This window comes from Nematolebias whitei, chromosome 11 (assembly GCF_014905685.2).
Source record: "Nematolebias whitei isolate Nwh7 chromosome 11, NemWhi1, whole genome shotgun sequence".
Classification (NCBI taxonomy): Eukaryota; Metazoa; Chordata; class Actinopteri; order Cyprinodontiformes; family Rivulidae; genus Nematolebias; species Nematolebias whitei.
The window spans coordinates 41,233,639-41,249,429 of record NC_056508.1 but is presented as its reverse complement, the minus strand read 5'-3'; the positions used below and the strand labels follow the sequence as shown (position 1 = coordinate 41,249,429).

Sequence of the window (15,791 nt, the reverse complement as noted above, 5' to 3'; positions counted from 1 at the left end):
CTTTGTTGTCAGAAATGTAGCTCAGATTAAATTTTTTAACTCCATCACAGACTCATCTTGAGCGAGCATGAAGGCGACGGTGGAAAGGAAAAACTCCCTCATGAGGAAGAAACCTTTAGCAGATCCAGGCTCAGGACAAGCGTCCGTCTGCTTCGACCGGCTGGGTTTGAGGAACAGATACACAATGGCAGGTCGAGAATCAAGTTAAGATAGAAATAATTTCAAATTTTGAAAAAATTATTAAATTTTAACAATTCGTTTTAAGAAATTAGGTCAATTTGTCCTAGTCTAAGCCTATGGCAGCATAACAAGCCACCCTAACTATAGGATTTATCAAAAAGGAAAGTCTTGATTATATAATATAATGTAATATAAGATGGAGCTAGGTTGTTGAGGGGTTTGTTGGTTAGAAGGAAGATTTTGAATTCAATTCTGAATTTGACAGGGAGCCGATGCATAGAAGCTAAAACTGGAAAACTAAAACTGTTTCATATCGCAAAAGATTGTGCACAACGTTATTTTCGAGATTTGACCTAAACAGCTAGGGCTCAGGTCTACTCAACTCAACGTCATTTCTCCTCAGAAGCTTAGTGTAAAACTTGGGTATGAAAAGCGGCAAACTAGCTTCTAGGAAAGCCAGGCCTTTAGAAAACTGATTAATGTCACAAATGAAGTGAAAAATAAACTTGAAGAAAAACAAACTGAGCACAGACACGACGAGCCGACGTTAATTTACAACAGACCAGGTTTTAAAATCTTGTAAATGCACAAACAGACAAAACAAAGACAAGGACGGCAGAAGATTTAGCTGACACTTTAACCACAACACTTGGTCACAGACACACAGAGTGTGTGAATGAGTCAACAAATATGTGGACTTTACATCATTTGGCCTCAGAATAACAACTGAGCACAAATACAGCCTTAAGAGGTGTGTGTGAACCGTGAGAGTCTGTGTATATTTTCACAACAAACACATTTCCATGACCTCATTGTGGAAAATTGTTCTCATAACCTTTGGACACCTCAAGGCTACATTTGCTTTGTCTTTATTTTCTGAGAAGTCCACAAACAGGTACCATCTCAGTTTAACAGCAGCGATAATGTGACTCTGATAAGGAGAGTCTACATCTCTCTTCCTTGATACACAGACTGCAGTAACAGCCGCGGGGCCATGGATTATTTCATGAAAAATAGGAGTGTTTTGTAGTTGTGGGCCATAAAGATAAGCTAATGATCTACAAGTTACAGCAAAGTGTAAAATACCATGTATTAGGGCAAAAACTGACAATTTAAAATTTAATGGCAGCAACACATCCACAAAAAGTGGACACACGTGGAGACAACAGGCTGTAAAACTAGTATGAACAACATTTCTAACCTACAAAGCTCTCAACCTAGCTCCAGCTTATATTACAGATCTTATTGTTCCATATTTTCCTAACAGAGCACTTTGCTGTCGGACTGCAGGTTTACTTGTGGTTCCTAGAGTTCTCTAAAGCAGAATGGGAGGCAGAGCTTTCAGTTATCAGGCTTCTCTTTTGTGGAACCAACTTCCAGTTTCTGTCTGTAAGACTGACACATTGTCCAGTTTTAAGACTGGACTTAAGACTTTCCTTTTTTTTATAAATCCTATATTTAAGGTCAGCTTGGGTTTCCTGAGCTATCCCTTAGTTAAGCTGCTATAGGCCTAGACTGCTGGAGGACAAATTGACCACATTTCCTCACTCTGATGCTGACTTCACGTGCTTTACTCTAGCCGTTTTGTATTTGTAATTATTTCTATCTTAACATGTTTTTTGTCTTTCTTCCAATAGAAATTACACCTGGACCTGCCGTTCTGTGCCCGTTTGTTCCTCCTTCCTGTCCTCTCAAGCCCCAGCTCGTCGTAGCAGCTTGTCTAGGCCTGTCGCGATAAACAATAAATTGATTAATCACATGATAAATTAAAATGAGGTTGATCATTTTCATTTATCGGCTTTATCGTTTCTTCGTGTCTCACTCTTTCTACTGGACACTGGATGACAAAAGGCTCGACTCCGGTGTTCTTCACTGACTCCTCCTTTTCTCTTTAAAATCCATTTTAATCGTCCAAAATCATGTTTTTGGATCGTTAAAAGCAGCTAAGCTGAGAAGCTAAGCTACGAGCTAAGCTAACAGGCTGACCTTGGGAAAGAAAAAAAAAAAAACTTAAGTCTTGTCGAAGCTCTAAAATTCACAGTTGAAACCCGTGCATTTGTGTAAAAAGTTGTTTTTCTCTGCAAAAAAGAAGCTGAGAACTTGTTTACTGATTTTTTTATTAAAAGCTTTGTGTGACAAATGCTATGCTAAAGAGCTCAAACCACACAGAGTGTCCGCCATTTTGAGAACCGAAAAACAGGAACGAGAGACAACCCATGTCACGTCAAGGGGCCTCCCTCCCATTTTTCTTAAAGAGACACGCTGCTCGCTCCCTCACTATCCATCCTTTGGTTCAACTAGTCTTTTACTGCCATCCAGTGGTTAAAAAAAGTACTACACACAAAAAAATAACTGACATTTCTTCTTAAATTTGACAATAATTACTCATTCTTGTCAAATTTCAAACAATATTTTGTTTATCACAATAATTTTAGAGACAATTAATCGCCCAGCAAAATTTGTTATCGTGACAGGCCTACGCTTGTCCTGAGTCTGGTTCTGCTGGAGGTTTCTTCCTGTTAAAAGGGAGTTTTCCTTTCCACTGTTTCCTTTGTGCTTGCTCAGGGTGGGAGACTGACAAAGTGAAGATTCAACACAATCTTCTGTCTTCTTTAGACTGATAACTTTTACTAATTGGCGTTTGTATGTGAATGTTTCTGTTCAGTGTCCTGAGACGACTTCTGTTGTGATTTGGCGCTACATAAAAAAACTGAACTGAATAAGAAACGCTGGAGGAATGTTTTGTAACTAATTAAGTTAATTGGTAAAACTTCAGTAAGAGCACAAGGTATAAAAAGAGCATTTCAGAGAGACTGGATCTCTCAGAAGTAAAGATGGGCTGAGGTTCATCAGTCTGAACTTGTAACAAGGTTTTAACAGTTTGTGACACACAACATGGGCAGGTTTGATCAATGCTTATTGGCAAATATAAATATCGGGAGCCTTGTTGAGCCAATGTAACAATGTGTGTATTATTTCTTTTAAATTCAGCAGAGCACACATTTTGCCCTTGAAACCATCGTCTTTGCTCTCCAGTTGGAGCAGGAGGACAAGTGTCATTTTATGGCCCACACACAAAGTCCCAGCTCTCATGTATTCCTCTGTCAGCACTAAACCCACCAGATACAGTAAATTGCTGCTCCTTACTTTCCCACATTGAATCTTCGACATGTTTATTATTAATCTAAGTTCATGCATTCCAGGAAGGACAATGAAGCAACGCTTTTGATCATTTTCTTGATGCTTCCTTATAAGCATGCAACGCCCAATAAATGACTTTGCTGATGTGATACGGCAGTATTTGTGTTACTCTGGTGTTTGGGTTACTAAATAACCGAGTCAGTTAGGCAGCTGTTGCTGCAGAGACATTCTACTCCTAATGGCTCACAGCTATTAGTCATTATCACAAACTAAAATGTGCAACCAAATAAAAACCTCAAACACGCCGACTTCAATTAATCTTAATTAACAGGAGTCTCGTTATTGTGACAGTTTTTCCCCCCCTGACTTTAATTTTAAATGAATGTTTCTAAACGTCTTTGAAATGCTAATTTTTTGTGACTTTTTGAAGTTCTTCGCTGCCTAACGGTGAGCTCGTTTTCTGAAGGCAAAATTTTCTTACTTTTGCTTTATGTTTTTTTCTTACTTTTTTCAGTTTAGTTTATTTATGTAGCGCCAACTCACAACAGAAGTCGTCTCAGGGCACTGAACAGAAACATTCATATACATTGTAAAAGCCAATTGGTAAAAGTTATCTATTTAAGGAAGACAGCAGATTGTGTTGAATCTTTACTTTATCGCATCCTGAGCAAGCACAAAGGCAACTGTGGAAAGTAAAAACTCCTTTTCAACAGGAAGAAACCTCCAGCAGAACCAGGCTCAGGACGAGCGGCCATCTTCTTTGACCGGCTGGGGTTTTCCTTTGAAAGGAGTTACGTTTATTTAAAATAAACAAGCATCACTGAAAGTGTCTCCCCTTCGGATTCAAACACCCAGATGTGTAATATCGACGAGTAACCTGGCAGACAAAAGGTGGAGTGGAGCTCCAGTGAGAAGATAGTCCTGTATCAGCAGCATCTGTTACCTTATCAACGGCTACATGGAAATTAATTATTTGCATGTCTTTCACAAATTAAACGACTTATGCAAAAGACAAGTGTGTCTTTTGCGTTTGATGACACAGTGCATGTCTCAGTCGGTCAGCATTTGGGGGGGAAGGGAGTGAAAAAGTGCAACACACAAGGCTACTTTTAGCACCACCGAGAAAATGCATGCACCTTTAGTTTGAAGGATTTATTACAACTCTCAATTCCTAAGAGGTTGGGACATTTTGTAAAAGGAAATAAAATTAGAATGTTATGATTTTCAAATCTCATAAATCTACATATTATTCACAAGGGAACATAGCAGATATATCAGTTGTACAAAACGGATTCCAAAAAAGTTCGGACACTAAACAAATTGTGAATAAAAACTGAATGCAATGATGTGGAGATGGCAAATGACAATATTTTATTCGTAATATAACATAGATGACAGATCAAAAGTTTAATCTGAGTAAATGTAACATTTTAAATGAAAAATATGTTGATTCAAAATTTCACAGTGTCAACAAATCCCAAAAAAGTTGGGACAAGTAGCAATAAGTGGCTGGAAAAAGGAAATTGAGCATATAACAAACAGCTGGAAGACCAATTAACACTAATTAGTTCAATTGCCAACATGATTGGGTATAAAAAGAGCTTCTCAGAGTGTCAGTGTCTCTCAGAAGCCAAGATGGTAAGAGGATCAGCAATTCCACCATTGTTGCGCAGAAAGATAGTGCAGCAATACCAGAATGGTGTTACCCAATGTAAAATAGCAAAGACTTTTAAGTTATCATCATCAACCGTGCATAACATCATCAAAAGATTCAGAGAATCTGGAACAATCGCTGTGCGTAAGGGTCAAGGCCGTAAAACTCTACTGGATGCTCGTGATCTCCGGGCCCTTAAACGTCACTGCACCTCAAACAGGAATGCCACTGTCAAGGAAATAACAGAATGGGCTCAGGAATACTTCCAGAAAGCATTGTCAGTGAACACAATCCACCGTGCCATCTGCCGTTGCCAGCTGAAACTCTACAGTGCAAAGAGGAAGCCATTTCTAAGCAAGCTCCACAAGCTCAGACGTTTGCACTGGGCCAGGGGTCATTTAAAATGGAGTGTGGCAAAATGGAAGACTGTTCTGTGGTCAGATGAGTCACAATTTGAAGTTCTTTATGGAACACTGGGACGCCATGTCATCCGGACCAGAGAGGACAAGGATAGCCCAAGTTGTTATCAACGCTCCGTTCAGAAGCCTGCATCACTGATGGTATGGGGTTGCATGAGCGCTTGTGGCATGGGCAGCTTGCATGTCTGGAAAGGCACCATTAATGCAGAGAACTATGTTCAGGTTCTAGAACACTATATGCTCCCATCTAAACGTCATCTCTTTCAGGGAAGACCCTGCATTTTTCAACACGATAATGCCAGACCACATTCTGCAGCAATCACAACATCATGGCTACGTAGGAGAAGGATCTTGGTACTGAAATGTCCAGCCTGCAGTCCAGATCTTTCACCTATAGAGAACATTTGGCGCATCATAAAGAGGAAGGTGCGACAAAGAAGGCCCAAGATGATTGAACAGTTAGAGGCCTATATTAGACATGAATGGGAGAGCATTCCTATTTCTAAACTGGGGAAACTGGTCTCCTCTGTCCCCAGACGTCTGTTGAGTGTTGTAAGAAGAAGGGGGGATGCCACACAGTGGTAAAAATGGACTTGTCCCAACTTTTTGGGGATTTGTTGACGCCATGAAATTTGGAAACAACAGATTTTTCCCTTAAAATGAAACATTCTCTCAGTTTAAACTTTTGATCTGTGATTTGTGTTCTATTCTGAATAAAATATTAGATGTTGGCACCTCCACATCATTGCATTCAGTTTTTATTCACAATTTGTTTAGTGTCCCAACTTTTTTGGAATCTGGTTTGTACATGAAAGAAAGGTTCCTTCTTTTAAAACCAAAGTAAATTTTCTATTTTATGGCAGCAACATATCTGCAAAAGTTGACACGAGGACAACAAAGGGGTGTAAAAGTAAGTGGTATGATTAGGGCACAGCTGGAGGAGCATTTTGTAATGGATTAATTAACAGGTCAATAAGACGACAGTATGAAAAGAGGATTTTAAAAAAGCTGGATCTTTCAGAAATAAAAATAGAAGTTCGCCGGTCTACTAAAAACTGTCTAAAAATAGTTTATTAGCAATTTATTTGCACAATTACAGAATAATCTTCAGTTTGAGTATTCCATCATCTACAGTTCAGACCATCAAATTATTTCAAGAAGAAAAATCTGTTTGCAAAGGACAATGTTGGATGGCTGTGGTCTTTGGGTCCTCGGGGGCCGCTGCATTAAAAACAGGTCTGATTCTGTTATGAGCGTCAGTGCACGAGCTCAGAAACACTTCCGCAACCACACAGTTCACTGCGTCGTCCACAAATACTGGTTAATCTATTGCGTAAAAAGGAAGCCATGTGTGACTACCCAGAGACACCACCATCTTCTCTGGGCCACAGCTCATTAAAAATGGACTGAGGCGAAGTGGAAAACTTGTTGTCGATGAATCGAAATGTGAAAATCTTTTAGGAAACGATGGATATCAAGTCCTCAATGCTGAAGAGGAGAGGGACCATTCAGCCTGTTATCAGCACACAGTTCAGAAGCCTGATTCACTGATGGTATGGGGCTGCATTAGTGCATTTACCACGGGCAGCTAAACACACCAGGAAAGGCACCATTAGTGGAGAATAATATATACTGGTTTTAAAACAGCATATGCTCCCATCCAGCTAAAATCCACCAACACCCAGGACTGTGGAAGAGTTTGAATCCTACGTCCGACTTGAAGGAACTGTTCTTAAAAGTGTGTGTGTGTGTGTGTGTGTGTGTGTGTGAGGCGGGGGGGGGGGGGTGTCATAGTGGAAAACATGGCCCCACGGCAGAGTATGAAAAAAATGATTTTTTTTTTTAAAAGCTGGATCTTTCAGAAATAGGATAATTTCTGAGATGTGTTGCTGCCAAACCTTTTTTTTTTCTTCCCCAGAAAGTACCTTTGATATATTTATTGTGTTCCATTGTGAATAAAATGCAGGTTTATGAGATTTACAAATCATTACGGTAAATTTTGTTTTTACATTTTTATACAACAACACAGCTTCTTTGGAATTGGGGTTGTAGGTTTGTTTGCACACGGGGCTTAAAGGAGGGGAAACTGTAAATGGGGGGCAACATAAAAAAAACGAGTGTTGTGTGAGACAAGAATGTGCATTACCCTCTTTACTGATGAAGCTTCCTCCTCCTCTTCCTCAAAACACCTCAAGGCCAAGACACCATTTGCATGGAATGCTAAAAAAGGGGAGCCGACATATGGCAGGTGGTAACGGCCAACGGACGCCAAGGAAGGAGGATCCAGCTCACACAGACTTTCACCCAGCCTCAGAACACACACCCACTCTCACACACACACACACACACACACACACACACACACACACACACACACACACACACTCTCTCACACACACTTTAGACACGCTCAGAACTCCAGCAGAGTATCAAAGCAGGAAGGAGGACCTCATCCTGAGCAGGGGCACCATTTAAACTCCCAGTTGGGATTTCTGAGCCCAGTTGACTTTGCCTCTACAAAATTGCATCAAGTGGGAATAGAGTGAGCCAGGCCCAGAAAGATCAAGAGGGGATCACCTGACAGGTAAACCGACCCTTTACAGCTCTAAAAATCTATATGTTATGCTTTTAAAACAGTTGGTGGCTCTTCCTGTAAGGCCTAGAAATGTTTTTTTAAACTCTTGTGTACGTGATCATTTATTTTAAGACGAAACTGTATATTCTGAACTGCAGTAAAGACAAATCATTAACAAGTTATGTTTAAGCTGCTCCAAATTCTTAATTTTAAAGGTGGATTAGACCAAAATTGATGCATTTTGACAAACTAATAGTGTTGACTGGCTTTCTGAGGTTTTCCTTGCTTTGTTTTGTTCTGTTTACACACGTCAGCTCGTGCTCCGTCTGTGTTTGCCTCCACCGGCTTCAGATTCAGTTGAACAGACACTGCAGTCCCCTCCACACCCCCCCTCGCTTCAAACATCAGGTAGATCAAGTTTCATTTACTTTGGAAACTGAGAACAGGTAGTGCAGCATCATGGGTGACAGTTGGACAGGATACACATGCACACACACATGCACACACAGAGTTTAGCCTATCACAAAGAAGCTGCAAACGGGGCCAACTACAATAGTTTACACGAGTAAGGCTTGAAAAAAAGGAAGCGTCTGTAATTTGACTCTCGCCCAAACGAGCCGTGATCCGGGTCAGTGGGACAGAGGAGAAAAACAAGTGCTACTGATTGTATCAGGATCATAAAGTCAGGGTCATATCAGAAGAACGAGCAAAGACAATAAAGAGTCACACCCACAGTTTGAAGTTTAGACTTTGGACACTTTGAAAATTCAGCCGGAGCTCGTATTTGACCTTGCTGCAGAATAAATTAAACTCATGACCAAATGTCTTTTTAAATAAAAACAAAGCATGTAGATAATCATAACCGCAGCTACTCATTCTGTTTCTTTTGTTGTAACTTATTACTGTGCACATTTATAATCATGTATCCTGATACATGCTCAATAATCCAGGTAGAAAAATCTAAAAAAGTTAAATCTGGTCCTCTGGACATTCAAAAAACAAACAAACAAACAAAAAAAGTTTTGTTTTTTTGAATGTCCAGAGGACCAGATTTAACTTTTTTAGATATATAATCATGTATTTCTCTAAAAAAAAAAAAAAAAAAAAAAAAAAAATAGCAGGAACTTGATTTGACACCTTTGTTCTCAAATGTCAGACAAAAAGTTCCACATTTCTTAATCACGTTGACTGTTTTTCACGTCCATTTAAAAACACTTACTGCGCGTTCAGCAGATTATGCATAAAGGACGATACCTTTGAGAACAAAAGTCGTGTTCCTGTGATGATTTCAGGATCTTAATTACAGATGAAGTGTTCTTCAATACAACACGAGCTTCAGTTTTTAAAACTACGCTCTGATTCAGAGTAAAGAAGAAAAATGCAGCGTATACGCTTTAATGTTAGGGGAACTTGTGCCCTATATGATATAAAATAATGCATTTAAATTGCACATTTGTGAGGTGAACTTATCTCTTACAATGTAAACAAAAAAATGCAACTTCAACAGGTCTGTTTTTTGTTCTTCCAAGGAGCCATATTTTGCAATGTAGGCCTAAATAAAAATAGGTCTGATTTAAAACCTTTACTTTCAGTCCATAAATCTGAAAGCATTCAGCTATTTATTAAAATCAGACTTTAATATTTTAGAAAAGAAATCATCTCTGGATACAAACATTTTCTTCTCCACTAAGACCTGAAAAATACTAAAATCAGACTTTTCCATACTTAAAAAAAAAGGTAAGAACTTGAACAAGAGGGTAAAACGTGACCACGGGTGCTTGTAATTATATATAGAAAGGAATGTTGATAATGTCCTTGTGAGGTTCCTTCTGAACGGTCAGCAGATCCAAACTGTAAACCTTTAATAAAGAACTCAGATTTGTTACGGTCTGTAGAAATGGAAACGTGCATCAAGTCCGTTCAAACACACAGCTGAAACCTGAACCTTGCAGTTTAAATTCAGCACCAATGGTTTTATATTCACTGATGTTGCAGCACTAATGTCCTGATGCATGCTCAATAATCCAGGTAGATAAATGTGTCAGGTCCTCTGGGCGGATTCTTCTTTGTTGAAGCATTTACTCTTTCATCCAAAAGACCGTCAGTCTGAGAAGCTGCAACAAACTCAGTCTTATAAATAGCACCTTCTCATAGTGAATCAACCAGTTTGTTGTTGACAGACACGACTAGTTGTTTAAATGCAAAAGGAGGATGTCATGTTTAGAAAATGCATGTCTCAGTTCTTCTGAAACTTCTGCAACACACAGACCCCTGGTCTAGGTCTAGGTTCCTCATTTTCACCTGATGACTGGTTGGAGTACACACAGACCAGTACTTGCGGTTTGACTCCCATCACCCTCTTGAGTACAAGTTAGGAGTCATCAGGACTCTGTATCACAGAGCAGACAGCATCCCCACTAACTCAGGAGCCAGGCAGAAGGATAAATCCCACACAAGACAGGCTCTAGAGCAATGTGGATATCCTAACTGCACCTTCCTGAAAGCAGAGACGAAACCCAAACAAGACTCCAGTCAGCCATCAGGTGAAAAGGAGGAAACCAGACCCAGACCAGTGGTCATTCCGTATGTTGAGGGAGTATCAGAGAAACTGAGACGTTTATTTTCTAAACACAACGTCCCAGTGGCTTTTAAACCCCAAAATACATTACGGCAAAGACTGGTTCATCCCAAAGATCCAGTCCCCCGGCACAAACAGAGTAATGTTGTGTATTCTGTTCAGTGTCAGGAGGGCTGTGATCAGTCTTACATCGGGGAAACTAAACAGCCACTGGCCAAAAGGATGGCCCAGCACAGAAGATCAACATCATCAGGCCAGGACTCTGCGGTCTACACTCATCTCCAGGCCAGCGGTCACTCTTTCAGGGATGAAGATGTTCATATCCTGGATAGAGAGGAACAATGGTTTGAGAGAGGAGTAAAGGAGGCCATCTTTGTGAAAAGAACTCGTCTATCATTAAACGGGGTGGAGGCCTCCGGGTTCAACTGTCCCCCTCTTACAATGCTGTTATTGCTAGTATCACTCAGCCCCCTGTGAATAGTAAACAGCCATCAGAGCACCAACATCAATTGTTAGGCTTGTAGTCCTCCTTTATACACTGCCTGGCCAAAAAAAAAGTTGCCACCTGGATTTAACTAAGCAAATATGTACAAGCCTCCTATTGGATAATTACTGTATGGGCGATTATCTTTCAGCTGGCAACAAGTTATTTAACCCCAACTGGCGCAATGAGTTGCTTCTCATTTCTTAAACAACCATGTCAAATGACACATGGCGTGGTTGTGGAAAAGATGTCAGTCTGTTTGAGAAGGGTCAAATCATTGGCATCAAGCAGAGAAAACATCTAAGGAGATTGTAGAAACGACTAAAATTGGGTTAAGAACTGTCCAACGCATTATTAAAAACTGGAAGGATAGTGGGGACCAGTCATCTTCGAGGAAGAAATGTGGCCGGAGAAAAATCATGAATGATCGTGATCGGCGATCACTTAAATGTTTGGTGAAATCAAATGGAAGAAAAACAACAGTAGCACTCAGGGCTGTGTTTAATAGTGAAAGTAAAAGCATTTCCACACTCGCAATGTGAAGAGAACTCAAGGGATTGAGACTGAACAGCTGTGTAGCCTTAAGAAAACCACTGATCAGTGAGGCTAACTGGAAAAAAGGCTTCAATTTGCTAGGGAGCATAAAGATCGTTTTGTTCAACCAGTTTGCTGTCGCCAGCAAACTGGTTGCTCCTCTATGAGAAGATGCTATTTATAAGACTGAGTTTGTTGCAGCTCCTCAGACTGAAGAAGTCTTTTGGATAAAAGACGAAACGTTTCAACAAAGAAGAATTCCTCCAGAGGACCTGACTCAACCTGTTAGATGAAGCACTAATGTGATCATTCCAGCTTAAACCAAAGGTTTTATGGTATCAACACATAAATCCACATGGATCATGTGTGTCATGGTGCCCAAAACAGTACTTCCATTTTTCATATAATATTAGTCGACTGTTATTTTCTTTTCGTTATAATAGAAATTCAGGACCCACACAACATTCTCATGCTTTTGAAAATTCAGAGTGACTATTAGCAGTCCATCTACTGTGTTTAAAGAGCCAGTCAACACAATTAGGATCAATATTCCAGGTATTTATTGATTGTATGTGTTAGTCTTTTTAAAAGAAGCTTCAACAGTTATTTAAATATTTGAGTTTAAAGTTTTGTACTTCAGAGATTTTCTTGGTCACCTTATATGCAGGTATGTTTATCAGCATTGTTAGTAAAATGCCTAAAAGTTCCCGATGGCAAGGTAATTGTTTTTCAGAAAGCAGAATGAGGTTTTGCTTCTTCATTGAAAAAAAGAAAAGAAAAAAGACCACACCCTATAAGGGAAATTCACAGAGAGGAAAAAAGGAAGGAAAGGTGTTAAAAGGAGTCTTGATACCAATAAGATGTTATTATAATTACAAAAGGAACAAAATCTGTCCAAATCCTTTTAAAGTCTATTTAAATTCAGCAGGGATGAGGACGGAGTGCTGGTAATGCAGGAATGTCAAGGGTAGATGGAGCGATTAGACAGAACAAGTGGGGACTTTGTGTGAACAGGACAACTGAGGTAAAAGCAGCCCGAAGCCACGGGGAGCCGAACACCTGGGCTCTGACAGCTTCCAGACCCTTACACAAGCACACACAGTGTCCTTCACATTAGTGGCTTTTGGTACACAACACCAGCATTCATTTTCATTCTAAAACATGACCCAGACGCTAAATACATCATCAGCTGTCCTTAAAGTCTGCTTGTGTATTTGCTTATGGGCAGTGTCTCAGCTGAATAGATGTCAGCAGAAAAGTGGTCTGCATTTTGCCCACAAACTCTTATCACTGACTCACCTACAACCTTTTGTCAGCTCCTCAAGGTGAGGAGGACACAGAACATCATGTACCGCCTGGTGCCACGGTTGCGAATCTTATTAAAAAGACATTGCACCTAAAAAACTGAAACCAAATTCTGTCTTGCAAAACCAACAACAGATTTCTGCGATCTGTAGTATTTGCATACATATTTTATTAAGTATTTGTTTTTAAAATAGTTTGTTTTCACAATCATTTCGTCAATATTTCGCTTGTTGCTAGCTACTGATGCTAACGAAAAGATGAAAATTTTAAATCAGAAAATTTTAGTTCATAAAAAAAAAAGCAAGTTGTTTAGTCATTATTTAGTTGCACAATTATTTCCATAATGTTGGATTTGGAGAATAGTTGTTTGTGCACTCAGCTCTTTGCAATATCAATAAATGATTAAAAAAAAAAAAATTCCCCATGAGAATATTCAGATTAGATATTTTTCAGTCCTTTTACAGTACAGTTACAGTGGGAAACCACTAAGACTGTATGTTGCTTCCCAAACAATAAGCCCTGCAACATCTAGGTCCTCCTCAATAGGAAGGGCATTTAAAGATGGAGACAGGTCAGAGTTGAAGCGTTAACAGGGGGAATTTAAGACTCGGCTTGAGGCAAAGGAGTTTAACAAGAAAAAGCTTGACGGAAAGCTGCAGGAAAATAACATGAAAGAGGTCTGGGATGGGATGAAGACAGTCACAGGCACAAAAGAACAGTGAAAGCTCAGCAGATGTGTGGACAAGGCAAACCAGTTCAACACATTTTGCCAGCGCCCCCATCCCCCTCTATTCCAGCTGCCGTTTTCACCTCGTCACCACCACAACTACTGGCAGATTATTCCCTCACCCTCACCTCCACTACCATCATTACCATCGTCATCAACACCCCTTGGAATAAACACACACTCACACAGTCTCCCAACCTCGGAGAGGAAGGCAGCAGGCTATGCCCCAGGATGCTCAAGGCATGTGCTGTCCAGCTGAGGGAGCCTCTCCAACATGTCTTCAACCCGAGCCTGCATCTCGGGAGAGTCCCTGTCACATGGAAGACATCCTACCTCATTCAAGTTCCTAAGAAGGTACATCCCAAGGAGTTGAATGACTACAGGCCGGTCACTTTACAATGTCATACCATACCATACCATACCATTTTATTAATAAAGTACTTAAAACAGCAACAAGGCCAGCCAAAGTGCTGCACAGCAGAAACAAACAAACAAAGCACACAGGATAAAATACATAGATCCAAATGGAAAAAGATAGTAACTAAATGACTTTGACATCTCGTGATGAAGACCATCAAGCAATTGCTGCTGAAACTCCTCAGGTTCACCACACCGAAGACCCTTAACAGTTTGCATACCGGGAGAAGGTGGGGGAGAATGGATGATGCCATTCTCCACCTTATGCATAGGACTGCATCTCCGACACAGTGGTTAGCAGCACAGGAGCACCGCAGGGAGCTATGCTTTCTCCAGTTCTGTTCACCCTGTACACATCTGACTTCAGTTATAACTTGGAGACTTGCCACATGCAGAAGTACTCAGACGATACTGCAATTGTTTGGTGTGTGCAGGATGGACAGAAGAAGGAGTACAGGACCCAGGTTGAGGACTTTGTAGTGCGGTGCAAATCCAACCATCCACAGCTAAACATCAGTAAAACAAAAGAAATGGTAGTGAACTTCAGAAGGTCTGGGCCTACCCTACAGCCATTCTCGATTGAGGGGGTTGATGTAGAGGTGGTCAGGACCTACCTACCAGGAATATCTGGACATACAACTAGATGGACAGGTTGGACTGATCAGTGTACACAAACTCCCTCTACAGGAAGGGTCAGAGCAGGCTCTACTTCCTGAAAAGGCTTGGATCCTTCAGTATCTGCAGGAAACCACTGCTGATGTTCTACCAGTCTGTGTTAGCCAGTGTCCTCCTGTGCTGTTTTGTGTTAGGGAGGCAGCATTAAAAGGAAAGATGCAGAGCAACTTGACAGGCTGGTGAGGAAAGCTGGTTCTGTGCTGGGAACAGAGCTGGAGTCCTTTACTCCGGCGGCAGAGAAAAGGGCCCTCAGTAAGCTGCTATCCATCATGGACAACGCTGACCATCCTCCGCACAGCGCCATCATGAAGCAGAGGAGCTCCTTCAGTGGTAGACTGTTGTCCCAGCCCTGCTCCACAGATTCAGGAAGTCCTTTGTCTCTCAAGTCATCAGACTGTTCAACTCCTCCCTGTATAGTAAAAATAAAGCTGTGTAAATCTGCAGCACCCGAGACACGGGGTGTGTATGTACACATGTACATATGCATATGTATATAGTACATGTATATATATATGTATGCTTAGATGTTTATATATGTACATATATATAGGTTAATCATGAATGTAGTACTCCCTACCACATTGTGCATGTGCATATTGTCTTTTCCAAAATTTCTGAATTCTGCTTCTTTTTTAAATTATTTCATATGTGGGATTTTTTCCCCACTTAGAACATGCAACTGGATGCCTCAAATTCCCCTCCCACCCCTGGGATTAACTATGCATGTATGCATCTATGCATGTAATGTAATGTATGTATGTACAGTATGTATGTATGTATGTATCTATCCATTTATCCATCTATCATCTTATCTATTTGTATTCACTATTTTCTGGTTCTGATTTAAATGTTTCAGGACTGTAAAACTTGAAAGAACAAGTCTTTCTAAATGAGAACACCCAGTGTACAGGCAGAACTGCCCACTTCAGGTGTAGATTAATGGCCGTCTTTTTCCTTTTGTGTGATATTTTCCAGAATTGCTTGTGTTGCGTTGGTCGAGTAAATCCAGAAGATTACTCAACCCATTTGACCCATTTTCATCCACTCACCTGGCAAATCAAAATCCCATCAGCTTTGTAATGTCGTGTGTGTAAAAACAGTT

The 15,791-nt window shown here is 40.4% G+C and overlaps 1 protein-coding gene across 2 annotated transcripts in view; it reads left to right on the top strand.

The window, feature by feature from the left end:
* Positions 1-7,612: 7,612 nt before the first annotated feature.
* The window catches only part of LOC119417150 (RING finger protein 223), a 9,374-nt gene continuing 1,195 nt past the window's right edge, over positions 7,613-15,791 (top strand). The window contains exon 1 of one of the 2 annotated variants that reach the window (XM_037684362.1): positions 7,613-7,978. The gene's annotated coding sequence lies outside the window, so the exon portion shown is untranslated. Of the gene's footprint in view, positions 7,979-8,265; positions 8,378-15,791 lie in introns of those variants that run through there. The other variant, XM_037684363.1, reaches the window with a different exon arrangement.